The following is a 15,905-nucleotide window of genomic DNA, read 5'->3' on the forward strand; positions in this document are numbered from 1 at the left end:
CTCAGAGATTAGGTAAAATGGGCTATTCTTTCAGAGGGAGGAGCAAACAAGGCTAGAAAGAATGTAAAGTGGGAGCGAGAAGTAAGGGCTGCAGTGACTGATCTGATAGTTCAGAGAATGTGTTACCCTGAGGTCAACCTATTTTCATAAGAAGCTGTTTAGGAAGGGCTGCAAGCTAAGTTATGCTGAGGACAGGTCAAAGTAGACGGACTTCACTTCTTGTATCTCCTCACATCTAGAAAAGCACTAAAATGTTCGTAGTAATGACCGTCCCTAGTGACTGGCAGAAAGCTTCTGGAAAAATATGTGCTGATTGCATGTATTCCCCCTCCACGAAAATCACATATATGCTGGCCTTCCTCCCTGCCTTTTTGGAACAGTTTCTCAGAGCTATCTGAGGTGCTGTCTCCTGCGCTGCGGTCATTTTGCCCCAAATAAAACTTAACTCAAAACTTTCAAAAAACAAACAAACAAAAAAGTAGAGGAGATTGAGGGAAGTGGAGAATCCTAATCAAAGTTTGCTTAACAAATGTTTTGTTCTGATTGATCAGTGGGGACAAAACAGTTCAACTCATTATGAGAAAAAGAACAGGAATTTGAAGGATCCCTGTTTGGCCTTTATCACAGGTAAACAAGGGAGCACCCAAGAGTTTTAATGGAAATCTATGGGGAAGGATCATTCTTTGACATTCTAAACCCTTTTCCAGAACACAAAGGGTAGAAGGATTTCTTTAACCATAACTATTTTCCAGGATCACAGTCCTCAAGGCAAAATTCAACACTGTCAGCACTAATCTAAGAGTTTTACATGCATGCTTTTACTTAATCCTCTCAACCTCTCTACTTGTTAAGTACAGTAGTGTGATTAAGAGGGGCCTATCACAAATTTAGACAGGTTACTTTAGTTTCCTTTCTGTCAAAAGGATTGAAAACTGTTTTGACTTCATAGGTTTGTTCTGAGGGTTAAACAAAGTAATAGAGGCATAGATTCTTCAGAAGCAGAGTGATTTTTCACTATACCATCCTAACTGTCATCACTATAATTCTCTCAATTTCTCAAGTGAAGAGAAAGCAATTTATCCAAGTATGAAAAGATTAAAACTCACCCAGATGAGCCACGTTTACCCTCTCTCTACTGTACTCCCCATGTGGAAAAAAGGATACAGTGAAAGAAATGTTAGACAAGGTGGTGAAAGATTTTCCAGAATTGCTGCCTACAATTCAAGAAGAAGGAAGAAACAAAATCACGTTTTCACTTATTACTGACCTGAGGGATTTTGAGGCAGTAGCAAAAAGAAAGCGCTCTCACCTCCTAGAATTGTCATCAAGCTGCTAGAAGAGTCTGTGACCACCACAGGCTGGCACTGGGACTTCCAAATGATCAAGCCCTCCAGAGTACCTTCATTCTACCTGCAGCAGTTCTTTTAAAATTCTGCAAGCTGTTGCGCTTTATTTTCTGCTAGATCAGTTAACAAAATCTCTCTTCATACTTTATAACTGGGGTGGTGGTTGTTATTGTTTAACTAATCTTTAATAATTTTGTTTCCTCTCTCTTGGTTTACCTTATTTTCTAGAGGAATAAGTTAACAGAAATATCAAATGCCCTTCTCCCTGCTGGATCTGACCAAGTTCTGGAAAATCTAGGGCCTAAAATGTACCACTTGGTTGGATTTTGATACAGATAGAGGATTATTGCTAATTTTTTTATGCATGATCATTGACATACTTATTTTATTGGATGTCTGGAGCTGACTTAAATTTCTTACTTTCTATACAACAAACATTTTCCAGTAATAATCATGAAATCAAATTGATAATGGCCAGAAAAATTGACAGTATACTTTTAATTGATTGAATTTTATATGCATAAAACATGTCAGTAAAATTTTTAAAAAATAACAAAACAAAGATTACATACCTAAAAATGTAATGAATTCATCCTGTTTAACTGCATTGATTTTAAGGGAAAAATTTACACCAACATGTTGGCCTTTCACAGTAATGAATGATAACATTATGTTACTCAAAAACTAGATTTGCTTCTTGCTGGGTGTCAAGCCAAAAGACACAACCAAGCCCAAGATCAGGAGAAAGAAGGAAGGGGCTTCTCCAAGGGGTTCAGACAGTCTACAGAGTCCAAGCTTTAATGGATTGAAATCCAAAGGGTCAGAAAAGATCAAAATCATCACCCCTTAGGTTGCAGTTGATGTGGTGATTCAGCATTTCAAGCTAATTTTTACCATTGAATAGAACTGGGAACCTTTACAACTAACAATATAGTTTTTACTGTTGTTACTTCTTTTGCCTTATAACAGTAGCTTGTTCTTCACTCTTTTATCCCCTTAAGATCATTAATTAACTACTGAGACCTGTTCAAGGGCAAGCATTGCAGTTAGACTTAGTCACACAATGATTTAAGCCAAAAACGGCTTCCCTTAAGTCAAGAAAGCCATGCCTGGTTTTCTTTCCCCAGGAACCCCCTACCTCATCCACTTACAATTGGAATTTAATTGCATTTAAATAAGAATAATGCCACCTAAAATAAAGGTATTATACAAGGTTAACTGAGATATTTCATGTATGAATTAAAACTTGTCAGCTTTCTGCTCAGGGATTCCAACTTGCTCCAAGTCACAGATTTTAGGGTTTGTCCCAAATTCTGGTAAGTCCTTATGAAATCAGGCCTAGCTCATATCTGAATTCTGTCCACAAAACTAAAAGCTGTTTTGACATTAGAAAATGTAAAACTATCAAACAAAAATATTTCACCTTGCATTCAAACTGTATCACTGTTTTACATTTTAAGCCCAAATAACAAATCCAAGTGGTCACATAAAATAATGGAATTGAAGTATTCAAGTTCTCTTTACCTTTACCATTACTATGCCATCATTGTTCATCTATTGTCTAGATGCAGGAGTATTAGTACAACTGGGACCTCAAATAGGAACTGTGTCTCTGTAACCTCCCATCCAACCAATGTAGTTCAACAATTCAAAACCTTTAGGAACTTAAGAAATGAATGTTTGTAGTTCAACCCAAATGCTTATAAGTTCAGGGCCAATTGTGTCACAAGAATTCTCTGCCATTAGAATACAGTGTTTATTTAAATACAAACAGTAAGAGGTGCTAATTTGAAGTTTATGTATTATTCAACACTATAGAGCAATTATTTACAACTAAACAAAAAAAAAAGCTTTTTAGGGAGACGTATTTTATTACTGACATTGTTTAGAATTGACAGTGGATGGTCAGTTTTTATTGCTTTTTCATTCTTTACAGGCAATGCACCCTATCATTGCCTGCACCCAAGGTGGACCACTTCCACTGCCTCAGCCTTAGCCAGGCGCGGGTAGATGATTAAGTATGTATGATTAAGACATTGGTATACGAATGCCCTTATTCTTGGGTTCTACATGCTTAAGTTTTTAAAGGTGAAGTTTCACAATGTCTACAACTTAATTTCAAATGACTAAAACAAAAATGGGCTTTCCTGGTGGCTCAGTGGTAAAGAACTCGCCTGCCAATGCAGGAGACTCGGGTTTGATTCCTGGGTTGGGAAGATCACCTGGAGAAGGAAATGGCAACCCACTCCAGTATTCTTGCCTGGGAAATCCCATGGCCAAAGGAGCCTGGTGGGCTACAGTCCATGGGGTCTCAAAGAGTTGGACATGACTTAGCAACTATACAACAACAGGACACAAACAGCACATATATAGAGAGGATAATAATGAAAATAAGGTGAAGTGTTAGCAATTATTTAATATAGGTAGTGTACAGTTCTTCAAATTATTATAAAATTTTTCATAGTGAAAAACTGTAAAAAGTACTACCTTTACCCAGTGGCAAATTCAGTGAGAGAAAGAACACACATATGTGTATATATAAACATTTATATTTTCAGTTACATATGATATCAGTTTTTTCTCATCAACTTTCCCACATATACATATAGTTTTAATCACATATAAAGTTTGAATTCTTAAAGAATTGTCATTCTCTAATTTGACAAAATTATCCAGTTAATGTTGAGATAATCTATAGTTTTTGATGTAATGACTGATTGTATTAAAAACAACATTGCTGGAGCCCATTATACAGAGTGAAGTAAGCCAGAAAGATAAAGACCATTACAGTATACTAACACATATATATGGAATTTAGAAAGATGGTAACCATAACCCTATATGCAAAACAGAAAATGAGACACAGATGTACAGAACAGACTTTTGGACTCTGTGGGAGAAGGCGAGGGTGGGATGTTTCGAGAGAACTGCATCGAAACATGTATATTATCTCGGGTGAAACAGATCACCAGCCCAGGCTGAATTCATGAAACAAGTGCTTGGGCCTGGTGCACTGGGAAGACCCAGAGGGATTGGGTAGAGAGGGAAGTGGGAGGGGGGATCGGGATGGGGAATACTTGTAAATCCATGGCTGATTCATGTCAATGTATTACAAAAACCACTACAATATTGTAAAGTAATTAGCCTCCAACTAATAAATGGAAAAAAAAAAAACCACTGCTTAAAATTATACCAGTACAATTTTCTCAGCTTGAATAGGGTCCCAGTTGGTTGAGTGAGATGTTACCTATAGCGCCAAACCTTTAAAAAGACTTTCTTTAGGGGCTAGCCTGGTGGCTCAGTGGTAGAGTCTGCTTGCCAAAGTAGGAGATAATGGGTTTGATTCAGGTGCAGGAGGATCTTACATGCTGTGGGTGGTGTCATCTGCATATCTGAGGTTATTGATATATCTCCCAGCAATCTTGATTCCAGCTTGTGCTTCATCCAGCCTGGCATTTCGCATGATGTACTCTGTATACAAGGCAATTAAGCAGGGTGACAATATACAGCCTTGATGTACACCTTTCCCAATTTGGAACCAGTCCGTTGTTCCATGTCTAGTTCTAACTGTTGCTTCTTGACCTGCATACAGGTTTCTCAGGAGGCAGGTAAGGAGGTCTGGTATTCCCATCTCTTTAAAAATTATCCACAGTTTGTTGTGATCTACACTGTTAAAGGCTTTAGTGTAGTCAATGATGCAGAAGTGGATGTTCTTCTGGAATTATCTTGCATTTTCTATGCTCCAATGGATGTTGGCAATTTGATCTCTGGTTCCTCTGACTTTTCTAAATCCAAATTGTACCTCTGGAAGTTCTCAGTTCATGTACTGTTAAAGCTTTGCTTGGAGAATTTTGAGCATTACTTTGTTAGCATGTGAGATGACTGCAATTGTGCAGTAGTTTGAGCATTGTTTGGGATTGCGTTTCTTTGGGATTGGAATGAAAACTGACCTTTTCCAGTCCTGTGGCCACTGCTGAGTTTTCCAAATTTGCTGGCACAAATTGAGTACAGCATTTTAACAGCATCATCTTTTAGGATTTGGAATTCCATCACTTCCACTAGCTTTGTTCGTAGTGATGCTTCCTAAGGCCCACTTAACTTCACACTCTAAGATGTCTGGTTCTAGGTGAGTGATCACACCATCGTGGTTATCTGGGTCATTGGGATCTTTTTTGTATATTTCTGTGTATTCTTGCCACTTCTTAATATCTTCTGCTTCTGTTAGGTCCATACCATTTCTGTCCTTTATTGTGTGCATCTTTGCACGATATGCTCCCTTGGTATCTCTAACTAGAAATATCAGGTGACGCTAGTGGTAAAGAATCCACCTGCCAATTCAGGAGATATGAGACACTGGTTCAATCCCTGGGTAAGGAAGATCCCCTGGAGGAGGACACAGCAACTCACTCTAGTATTCTTGTTTAAATAATCCCATGGATTGAAGAGCCTGGCGGGCTACAGTCCATAGAGTCTCAAAGAATCAGACATGACTGAAGCAACTTAGCACGCATGCAGGCACATGCAAAAAGGGCTTTTCTTTTACAGAGAGGAGTAAACTAGGCTACAGAGAGTGTGAGGTGGGAGGGATGAAAGTGTGAGGTCTCTGATCTGATAGTAGTTCAGAGAAGGTTTTGCCTTGAGGTCAACCTATTTTCAGCAGAAACCTTTAAGGCTGAGAGCTATGCCAGCTCAGCTTGGGAGTGAAAGTGAAAGTTGCTCAGTCGTGTCTGACTCTTTGCAACCCCATGGACTGTAGGTTGCCAGGATCTTCTGTCCATGGGATTCTCCAGGCAAGAATACTGGAGTGGGTATCTATTCCCTTCTCCAGAGGATCTTCCCAACCCAGGGATCCAACCCAGGTCTCCTGCATTGCAGATGGATCCTTTACCAGCTAAATTTAGTTAACAAGCACATTTTTTCCAATCCCAATTCCTTCCAATTCCACTTATGAGACAGAGAATGGAAATTTAGAGGACCTATGTCTGACTTTATTATAGATAAATAAATGGAGCATCCATGAGTTTTATGCACATCACGTGGGGAAGAGTAGTTCTTTGCAACAAGTCAATTTCCGAAACAGAAAGAGTTTGGGGATTTGTTCACCTTAACCTGTTTTCCAGAATCTTTAAGTAAAATTAAATATTGTTAGTCCCCCATTAGGTTCACAATGATTTTTTTTTTCTTTTGTGCAACAATTCAAAGGGATCATAAATCTCCTGATTGGATAAAGCAGGATTTAAGAAATCCCAAGACTCTTTTTGGTGGTGTTCCTACAAAATGAGTTGAACCATCTAATAAGAGGGCATGGTCAAGGTCAGTTGTTTTTAGGGTCAAGCATCTTAAAGGAGGGGGCTGTGACATTTTTTTATGCTCCAGATAAAAGATTGATGGCAAGTGTTTTTGGAAAAACCTGAATTTCTGCTCCCATCTTTCTGCCCCACATGTCTCCTTTACTACTCACTCAGGACACTTCGTATCTGATACTTCTGATGACCAAATGTTGGGGGGGGGTGCCCCACACAAAACACTTCTCTGTAACACCAGCTGAGTAGCCTACAAGTTAACTCAATGCTAATACCAATGCTACTACTAATGTATTAGCCCATTGGTTAAAGGCTCAGCCCCACAAGACACTTCCACCCCACTTTGGATGTCAATCGCAATCAGCTGATCCTCAGGTTGCTCACAACTTCTGTCCAGTTTGGCTACAAATTGAGGGTTCCTGGGACCTCCTCCTCAGGTTCCATTAACTGGCTAGAGTGGCTCAGAGAACTCAGGGAAACACGTTCACCAGGTTATTACAGGATATGGTAAAGGATACAGATGAACAGACACTCAGAAGAGGTCTGGGAGGATCCAGGCAGAGGAGTTGGGTGCTGCCCTTCTGTTGTGGCTGTGTTTGGACTCCCTGAGTCCTGCACTGTTGGAATTTCATGAAGGCTTTCTCAAGCAGGCATGATCCACTATTAACTCCATTTCCAGCCCTGTCTCCTGCCTGGAGGATGAGGGGCAGGACTGAAAACTCCAGGCTTCTAATCAGGGCCTGGTTTTTCTGGTGAACAGCCCCTTCCAGGAGCCCACTAGAGTTGCCCCAAAAGAGCTAAAGGTGACCCTTGTGCTCTTCCTCCTTAGGAAGCCAGAAGCGTTTCAGGAGCCCTGTGGCAGGGATGGAGGCCAGTACAAATATCAAAACAAGAGATGTTCCATCCAAGCGGTCTTTTCACCTAGGAAATTACGAGTCTCAGGAGCTTTGTGCAAGAAACCAGGGGCAGGGACTTGGATGGACATTTTCTGTTATCTCACAGCAAGTGCCTTCAATGTCGTTTCTAAATGGGAAAGAAGGCATACGCGTGGGAAGTTATAACACACCATTTCTTCTAAGAGTTGAGTCTTTGGTTATGGGAGATAAGCTTCCTGTCATCAGTTATATTACAGGTTTACTCTAACTCTCTTATATGATAGATTTGGAAATGAAAGTCTATCATTCTTCCTTCAAAAACATTTAACACTAAAAAATTCTGAACCCCAAGATTCAATTTTGTGCTGTACATTGTTAAAATGTCTCAAAGTAGGGTTTGTTTGTTTTACCAATATTCAAAGATTTAAAAACAAGACTTCCCTGGTGGCTCAGAGGGTAAAGAATCTGCCTGCAATGCAGAAGACTCATGTTTGACCCCTGGGTCAAGAAGATCCCCTGGAGAAGTAAATGGCAACCTACTCTAGTATTCTTACTGGAGAATTTCATGGACAAAGGAGCCTGGTGGGCTACAGTCTATGGGGTCGCAATAAGTCGGACATGACTGAATGACTAACACTTCAATTTCAAGAAATGAATAAAAAAAGAGAGAATACATATGAATAAAAGAGCACAGCTTTCAGGAAGTTGAGAGCTGTAATCTATTCTGTTAAATCTAAACACAGAGACAAGGCTTTGTGAAACCTAAACAAACTGAATTTAAATCAGTGGGAAGCTAAGTGATAAAATCTTGCAATTTGTTCAGAGTTAAAACAAAGGGAGAGAGAATTTCCTGACATCATTCCACAAAAACTTGATTCAGCATTTTAAAAATCAGTCTCCATATCACTATTATCTTTATCAAGTATGCTTAATATCAAGTATTATTTTTATAAAGCATGCTTTTTTTAAATGAATGTTATTTTTTTCAAGACATTTTCCTAAAAAACTTTTGCTGCTCAAAAAATGTTAGCGCCTATTATAGCATGTGGGTTTTTTTCCCATTGTTAGAATAGAGACTAGCTACATATAGAGTCCTGGTACCAAAAAATAATTCAATTCAATTCTGCTCAATTGAAATAAGGAATTATTTCAGTTATCAGTGTGTTGAAAGATTTTGTTTCAGTAAAGCTAAAATTACACTTGTAACAGGATTTTTTTTTTCCTGGCCAGTTACATGAAAGATTATCATCCTCAGTTTTGTATGGCCACATCTTCAAAATAATACTGATTTTAAAAAACGTACCAAAGTGAATGGGCTCCCCAGGTGGTGCTAGCAGTATAGAACCTGTCTGCCAAGGCAGGAGATGTAAGAGACTATCCCTGACATAAGGTTCTATCCCTGGGTCGGGAAGATCTCCTGGAGGAGGGCATGGCATTTCACTCCAATATTCTTGCCTGGAGAAGCCCACGGACAGAGAGCCTGGTGGGCTACAGTCCACATAGTCGTAAAGAGTTGGACTCGACTGAAGCACCTTATCACACACCAAAGTGAAGACTAGTAAACATCATTCTGTAAAATCTTCCGTGCCCAAAAGAGTCCCAGTCTCAAATAAGGTTAGAAAACCTTGGGGGGTAGGGGGGGTGGGGTGGGGGGAGATATAAAAGAAAAAGAAGAAAGAAAACCCTGAATACTTTTTATTCTTCCTAGAGCTTCACAATGCACCTAGGTTACTCAAGGCTCTGAGAAGCCCTAAAATATAGAACTTCTTCATTTTTTTAGCACAATGTTTTCCAAAAAAAGAAATTCTTTTTTCTTTTTCTTTGGTTGTAAGAACAAAGACTATTCAGCTCAACCAGATTTTGAAAAATATTGCTTTGGGAAGTACTAATCCAGAGAGTGACCAGGATGCTGAGAAACCCAGGAAATGAAGGAACTGGAAGTGGGGAAAGTTGAAACTTGGACTCACACATCTTGCTTTCTACCCCTAGCTCAGCCACACAGAACTTGTATGACTTTCTCACCTGTAAAATGAGCATGAAAATGCTGACCTCAACTTTTTATAAAGATTAACGATACAGTGTACAAAACCTCTAGGCCATAGAATTCCCCAATGGCCCACTGGTTAAGACTCTGTGCTTCCACTAGAGGTTTGATCCCCAGTCAGGGAACTAGAGGGCTTCCCTGGTGGTTCAGCTGTAAAGAATCCATCTGCAATGCAGGAACCACAGAAGACATAGGTTCAATTCCTGGGTTGGGAAGATCCCCTGGAGCAGGAAATGGCAATCCACTCCAGTGTTCTTGCCTGGAGAATCCCATGGACAGAGGAGCCTGGCGGGCTACAGTCCATGGGGTTGCAAAGAGTCAGACACAACTGAAGCAACTGACAGTTACATCCCACATGACAGAAGCATGGCCAACTCCCCTGCCAAAGACCTCTAGGCCAGTGTCTGGTTCATGGTGGGCAATAAAATATCACACACACCTAGGGATTCCCTGGTAGTCCAGTGGTTAGGACTCAGCACTTTCACTGCTGGGGCCCCAGGTTCAGTCCCTGGTTGGGAACTACGATCCTGCAAGCACAGCAAAAAGAAAAAAAAAAAAAAAATATATATATATATATATTTATTGTTAATTATTTCACCAGGATAAAAGAAAGTTGGAAGAAAAAAAAAGGAAGGGTAGCGTTTAGAGAGTTTTTCATATAGCAGAAGGAACAGAATATTCTAAATCTATCTAGATGGCAGAAAAAGAATCAACAGGCAAAAAAAAAAAATAATAACGGGCAGAAGTTATAAGAAAATATATCTCTGCCCTTAGGGAAAAGTGTTTTATGATCGAGAATTCCATAGACAGAGGAGCCCAGAGAGCTGCAGTTCATAGGGTCGCAAAGACACAGACACGACTGAGCGACTAACCCACCCCACCCCACCCCACCCCCCACACATAGGCAAAGAGTGATTCCCCGGTGGCACAGTGGCAAAGAACCTGTCAGCCAATGCAGGAGGAACAAGAGACATGGCTTTGATCCCTGAGTTGGGAAGATTCCCCTGGAGGAGGAAATGGCAACCTTATCCAGTATTCTTGCCTGGAAAATTCCGTAGACAGGGGAGCTTTGTGGGTTACAGTCCATGGGGTCGCAAAGAGTCGGACATGACTGAGCGAATAGGCGTGTGCGCCCGCACACTCACACACACATAGGCAAAGAGTGGAAAAGTTGCTTATTAAAATACTGAGCTCCTTATCACTAGCCACATGTAAGTGACTGAAAAGTAACGTAGCAAGAAAGTTGTAAAGGAGATTCATAGTGGTAAAAGATCCCTTCCAGATCCTGGGTTTTATGATCTAGTATCACAAAGAACCTCCTCTCCACATGTACCACATTTCAGAGGTCCAAAGCCCATAAAAGTGAAGAATTACTGGGCGCTGAATTTTTACTCGCAAAGCCCCTGTTTAACCTCCCAAATGGGGAGAAGAGGACCATCTACAGACCATTCTTACCAACTGGGAAGAGTTTGTGGAGTCAATCTAACCATTTGTTTCTTATGTTCAAAAACATTCAGAAGTGCTCTTCAAACTATCTAACTCTTTCTTCCCAGTCCTTTCTTCCCTTCCACTTACTTCAGGCCTATACGTCCAGGTGTCCATTTCTATCTCTGAACCTTCTCCAACATTCTACTGAAAGTCAAGACACTTTTATCTTCCCCTGACTTTGACATCCAGTCACAGATTCAACTTTTTTATTATTATTTTTTTTTTTTTGCTGCACTGGGTCTTGGTTTCTGTACAGGCTTTCTCTAGTTTCAGTGAGCAGGATCTACTGCCTGCTACAGGGCCCGGGTTTCTTATTGTCACGGCTTCTCTTTTTCTGGGCTATAGGGTGCTCAGGTTTCAGGAGCTGCAGTGTGTGGGCTCAGCGGTCGTGACACAGGCTTAGCTGCTCCATGCCATGTGGAATCTTCCCAGACCAGGAAGCCAACACATGTCCCCTGTATTGGCTGGCAGATTCTTGTCCACTGTAAAACCAGGGAAGTCCAGATTCAATTTCTGAAAGCCCGTTTCCTCTACAACTTCTGATTAAAATCACCACAAAGGTAGGGTCACAGATTAAAATAGAATAAAATGTTAAGATTCGGTTGAGAAATATGAAGGCTTAAAGAAAATATGACTGCCATGTTTGTGGGCATGACATATTGGAAACAAACAAACATGCAATCAAATTTCACATTATTAAATAAGCTATGTCTCATTGAGCTTGAAGTAGCTCATTTTAGGTCTGAAAAATTCTCAGGACAGCTTTATGCAAAGATGGATATCTGTGTCAGACATCTATATCTCTCTCATCTCTGAAACCCCAGATCACTGTCCACCCTTCTCTAAGAGGCTGACCTTTATGAAGTACCCCCACAAACTGTCTTACCTCTGGCTTCCTGTTGGGTTTGACCAATGCAGAACACTGGGAAGAGATAAGAGGAAGGGAAGAAAGTGTGGTCTGGGTATTATTCTCCTACTTTCCCCACACGGGGTTCCCTGGAGACTGAGGGCCTCCTTCCACCAAAGCTCTCAACAGCCCTCTGTCCTTCAGTTCTAGCAACAATCCCTCCTGTTACATTAGGGATGGCTCTGCTTCTGGTGTCTATGTCTTGTGTTCCCACCTTGCACCTTTGTTCACCCTCCCTTCATTAAACACTTCTTGAATGATCACAATTTGAAGACGCAATATTTTTCGTGTCAGAACCCTAACTAATAGAACAACTATCTCTATTGCTGAGTATTAGCAAGAGTTTAAGCTACGGTACTCAACCAGGTAGAATCTTTTATCAGTGGGACATTGTGGTGAGTCGGATATATAATAGGGCATAGAAGAGATGGCAAAATAAGGGTGAGGCCTAATGCATGCCTAGCACAAAGTCTGACATACTCCTGTAGGAATGTGGAAAAACTTGGCCTCTTGAGTTTATGAGCGAGCACATACAGAGCAATAGATTCATCCTCAAGGCTGAAGGGTAACCAAGGAAAAGCATATTTAATACAGACACTTGAAGGACAAGTCTGTACAACAGCAGTGATTGGTTATAACCATCGTTGGCTTGTTTAGCACTCATTTTGTCTTTTAGTTGTTTCAAACATATGAAGAAAACTTGCAATATTTGAAATAGTGTCCTGAACCCCAAAGCATCAGAATCTCTGGGTTTAGTGTCTAAGCCTTCAGTAATACTTATTGCTTAAGGTCATAGAAATTAGGATTAAAATGCAAATTCATTTGGAAGAAGTAATTCTAAGGGATTAAATGCATAAGACAATGGGTCTCAAATTTGAAAGTACACAGAATCAGGTGGCGCTACTGGTAAAGACCCCATCTGCCAATGCAGGAGACGTAAGAGACACAGGTTTGATCCCTGTGTTGGAAAGATCCCCTGGAGGACGGCATGGCAACCCACTCCAGTATTCTTGCCTGGAGAATCCCATGGACAGAGGAGCCTGGTGGGCTACAGTCCGTGGGGTTGCAAAGAGTTGGACACAACTTATCAGGGGACTTAGCTAAGATTCAGCTAACACAAGATTCAGCTCAGAAGCTTGCTAGAAGTATAGATGACTGGCCCCTACTCCAAGATAGTTTTTTCATCTGATAGTTTTTTTTTTTTTTTTGAAATTTAAAGAAAAAATTTATTGAAGATCTGAAAAACAATTTCTAAAAGATTAACTTTTCCAGAAAACTGTAGCTACACAATGCATTGCGTCTATCATGTTAAAACGTGCATTAGACACAAATACAAAAACCATGAAACAAGCCACTGTTCTTCAACAATCTGAGCAAAGATAAAATGTCTAAGGAACAACATGGATGGATGACTTGCAAAGGATGGGCTCTTTAAGCACCATAAAAAAAAGGGGGAGCACAAATGGATGAGTGTTCAGTTATATACACTGAATTGAACCTTTGGCACTAGGAATCAGAGCATTCTGTCATATAGCATTAACACATATTATAAAAGTGCATAGTGTCAAAGGAATAGAAACCACCAGCGTTCAAAAGCAGCTTTGTCAACGAAGCAATAAACACTCTACAGTTATGTCTCTCTGTTGTCCATCACTGAATACACTGGTAGCAACTTTGAAATGAAAAAAAAAGGAAAGAAAAGGAGCTGTAACTCCTTTTATTTTCTCTGTTTAAAATCAAACAGAAAACAAACATCAATTTTGTTATACACGAACATTTCCAAAGTACATTGTTTGTACAAGAGAAGGACTAAGAAACAAAAAGGTGTTTACAGAGATCAAACATGGATGGGTGCACGTGCCTCACACGGCTTTCCGATGGTACTCAGGGGGAGCCACTTCATAATCACTGGCACTAAACAAAGTTGCAGAGTTCTTTGCCAGGTATTTTAGGAAATCGTGAAGATAATTCAATAATAAAGCAAGGCTCTTCTCATCCAGAGGTGTATAGGCCAACATTGCTCCAATTCGTACAAACAGTCTCAGGAGATGTGGCGCCCCGTACACCTGGGACATGGGTGCATCAGGGTGGTCCGCAAGGATCTCAGCGTACTGCGGCCTCTCAAATTTGTAGAGCAGTTGAGTGCCCAACATCACATTGAAGTATTCCTTTATCCCGGCCACAACGTCATTGACTGCATACTCCTTATTATCTGTGTCTCCTCGCGATTTCTTGTAATTTGCATAATCCTCTAAGATGGAATCCACGTTCTTCTTGGCAGGAAGATAGAAGAGCTGTTTTTGCCGGGTTAATTAAGTCCCAGTCATCAACAAGCCATGGCTTCAGTTCTTCAGGAATCTTGACTTTAACTTCAACTCTGCTCATAAATGTTTCTTCATTCTCAACAGTAGGATCTACTCGAGCCCTTTTCTTTCGAGGAGGCTGAGATGTTTCACTAGTGCTGCCACCATCTCCATTTCCAGGTGTCTTTTGTTTGTTCTTTTTCGTTTTCACTTCAATATTTTTTTGTTGTAGCCCAGCAGTCTTCTTCCCAGGGGCAGCCCCTCGCATCTTCCCCTCTGCATACTGCTCCTGCTTGGCTTTTTGAAGTTCTCTCTGTTTTTGTAAATTGGTATCCACATACTTGAGTACTCTGCTTTCCGGAACCCATTCATCCCAATTTTTATTCCAACCACTGTAATGGATGAAGTATTTGACCTGTTTATCCTTTATGGCAACTTTTACACACTTGCTTCATACAGAAGAGGCCCATGAAAGCACAGCACTCTCTCACCCTCCTGGAATTTAGGCTTCGGGTCCTGCTTCGGCGCCATTTATAAAAGATTCACCGCCGCCGCCTCCTCCTTCTCCCACCACCCCTGACTACCACCCCCTACTCTCTACCCCACCCAGCTCCGCGTCAGACGCGCCGTCAGGCACCGCCAACTCTACATCCTCGGCCCTGATAGTTTTTTTTTCAACCGGAGAGTTACCTGTTCAATAAGTTCTCCAGAAAATTCTGATACAGACCACATGTATTAGGCATTAACTGCTGCATAATAGATTACTCAAACTTGGCAACTTGAAACTCCACGTTTATTATCTCACACAGTTTCAGAGGGTCGTGAATTCTGCAAGGACCTAACTGGATGTTACTGCCTTAGGGTCTCTCATAAGGCTGAAGTTAAATCGTTAGCAGAGGCTACAGTCATCTCAAGGCTCAACAAGGTTGGAGAACCTGACTTTCAAGTTCCTTCACATGGTTCTCAGCCAGAGGCCTCAGTTCCCACTTCCCACCCCCGACGTGCGCCTCGCCATAGAGCTGCTCACAACCCGACAACATCCTTCCCACAGAGTGGTCAGAAAGACAGAGACAGCCCAGGATGGAACTCTCAGTATTTAATAGCCTAGCTTCGGAAGAGATATATCATTACTTTTGCCATATTCTACGCGTCACACAGACTCACACTCACAATGTCAGAGGGGACTAGACAGGAATGAATACCAAGAAGTGGGGGTCACCAGGGGCCATCTCGGAGGCTATGGCTACACTACATTTTGAGTAATCCTGGAGAAAGTGACTAAGAGCTACTTCTTTCTGAAATTCAGATAGAACAGACGATCCAGTAAGAAAACAGAAAAGAGATCCTGACAAACCCAGCACCAGGTCAGCTGCAGTAATCCTAGCCCCCAGGGCCCACAGATCAGGCTGGCTGAGCAGCATGCTCATGGTCAAAGGCCATGTTTGATGTTCATGCCTGGTACCTTGTCTCCTGTTGGCCTGGGTCTCTATTTTGTCTTTCATTTTCCTGTCCGGAGTTTCTGGTGGCAGAGTCTGACATGGCTGATCTGGACTTGCTGCCCTGATCTCAGAACCTCTCTCACATCTCACGCCTGTTCTGGTTCCACACCCAGAACTGACTTCTCTGTCCTGCCTGCCTT

At 41.1% G+C, this 15,905-nt stretch overlaps 1 non-coding gene and 1 pseudogene across 1 annotated transcript; one reads left to right on the top strand and one right to left on the bottom strand.

The window, feature by feature from the left end:
- The first annotated feature begins 10,015 nt into the window (after positions 1-10,015).
- Positions 10,016-10,088, top strand: TRNAE-UUC (transfer RNA glutamic acid (anticodon UUC)). Its single transcript has one exon. It is a non-coding gene; the product is annotated as a tRNA-Glu (tRNA).
- Positions 10,089-13,664: 3,576 nt separating this feature from the next.
- LOC110136213 (mortality factor 4-like protein 1 pseudogene) lies at positions 13,665-14,912 on the bottom strand (annotated as a pseudogene).
- Positions 14,913-15,905: the final 993 nt, after the last annotated feature.

Source organism: Odocoileus virginianus, chromosome 6 (assembly GCF_023699985.2).
Source record: "Odocoileus virginianus isolate 20LAN1187 ecotype Illinois chromosome 6, Ovbor_1.2, whole genome shotgun sequence".
Classification (NCBI taxonomy): domain Eukaryota; kingdom Metazoa; phylum Chordata; class Mammalia; order Artiodactyla; family Cervidae; genus Odocoileus; species Odocoileus virginianus.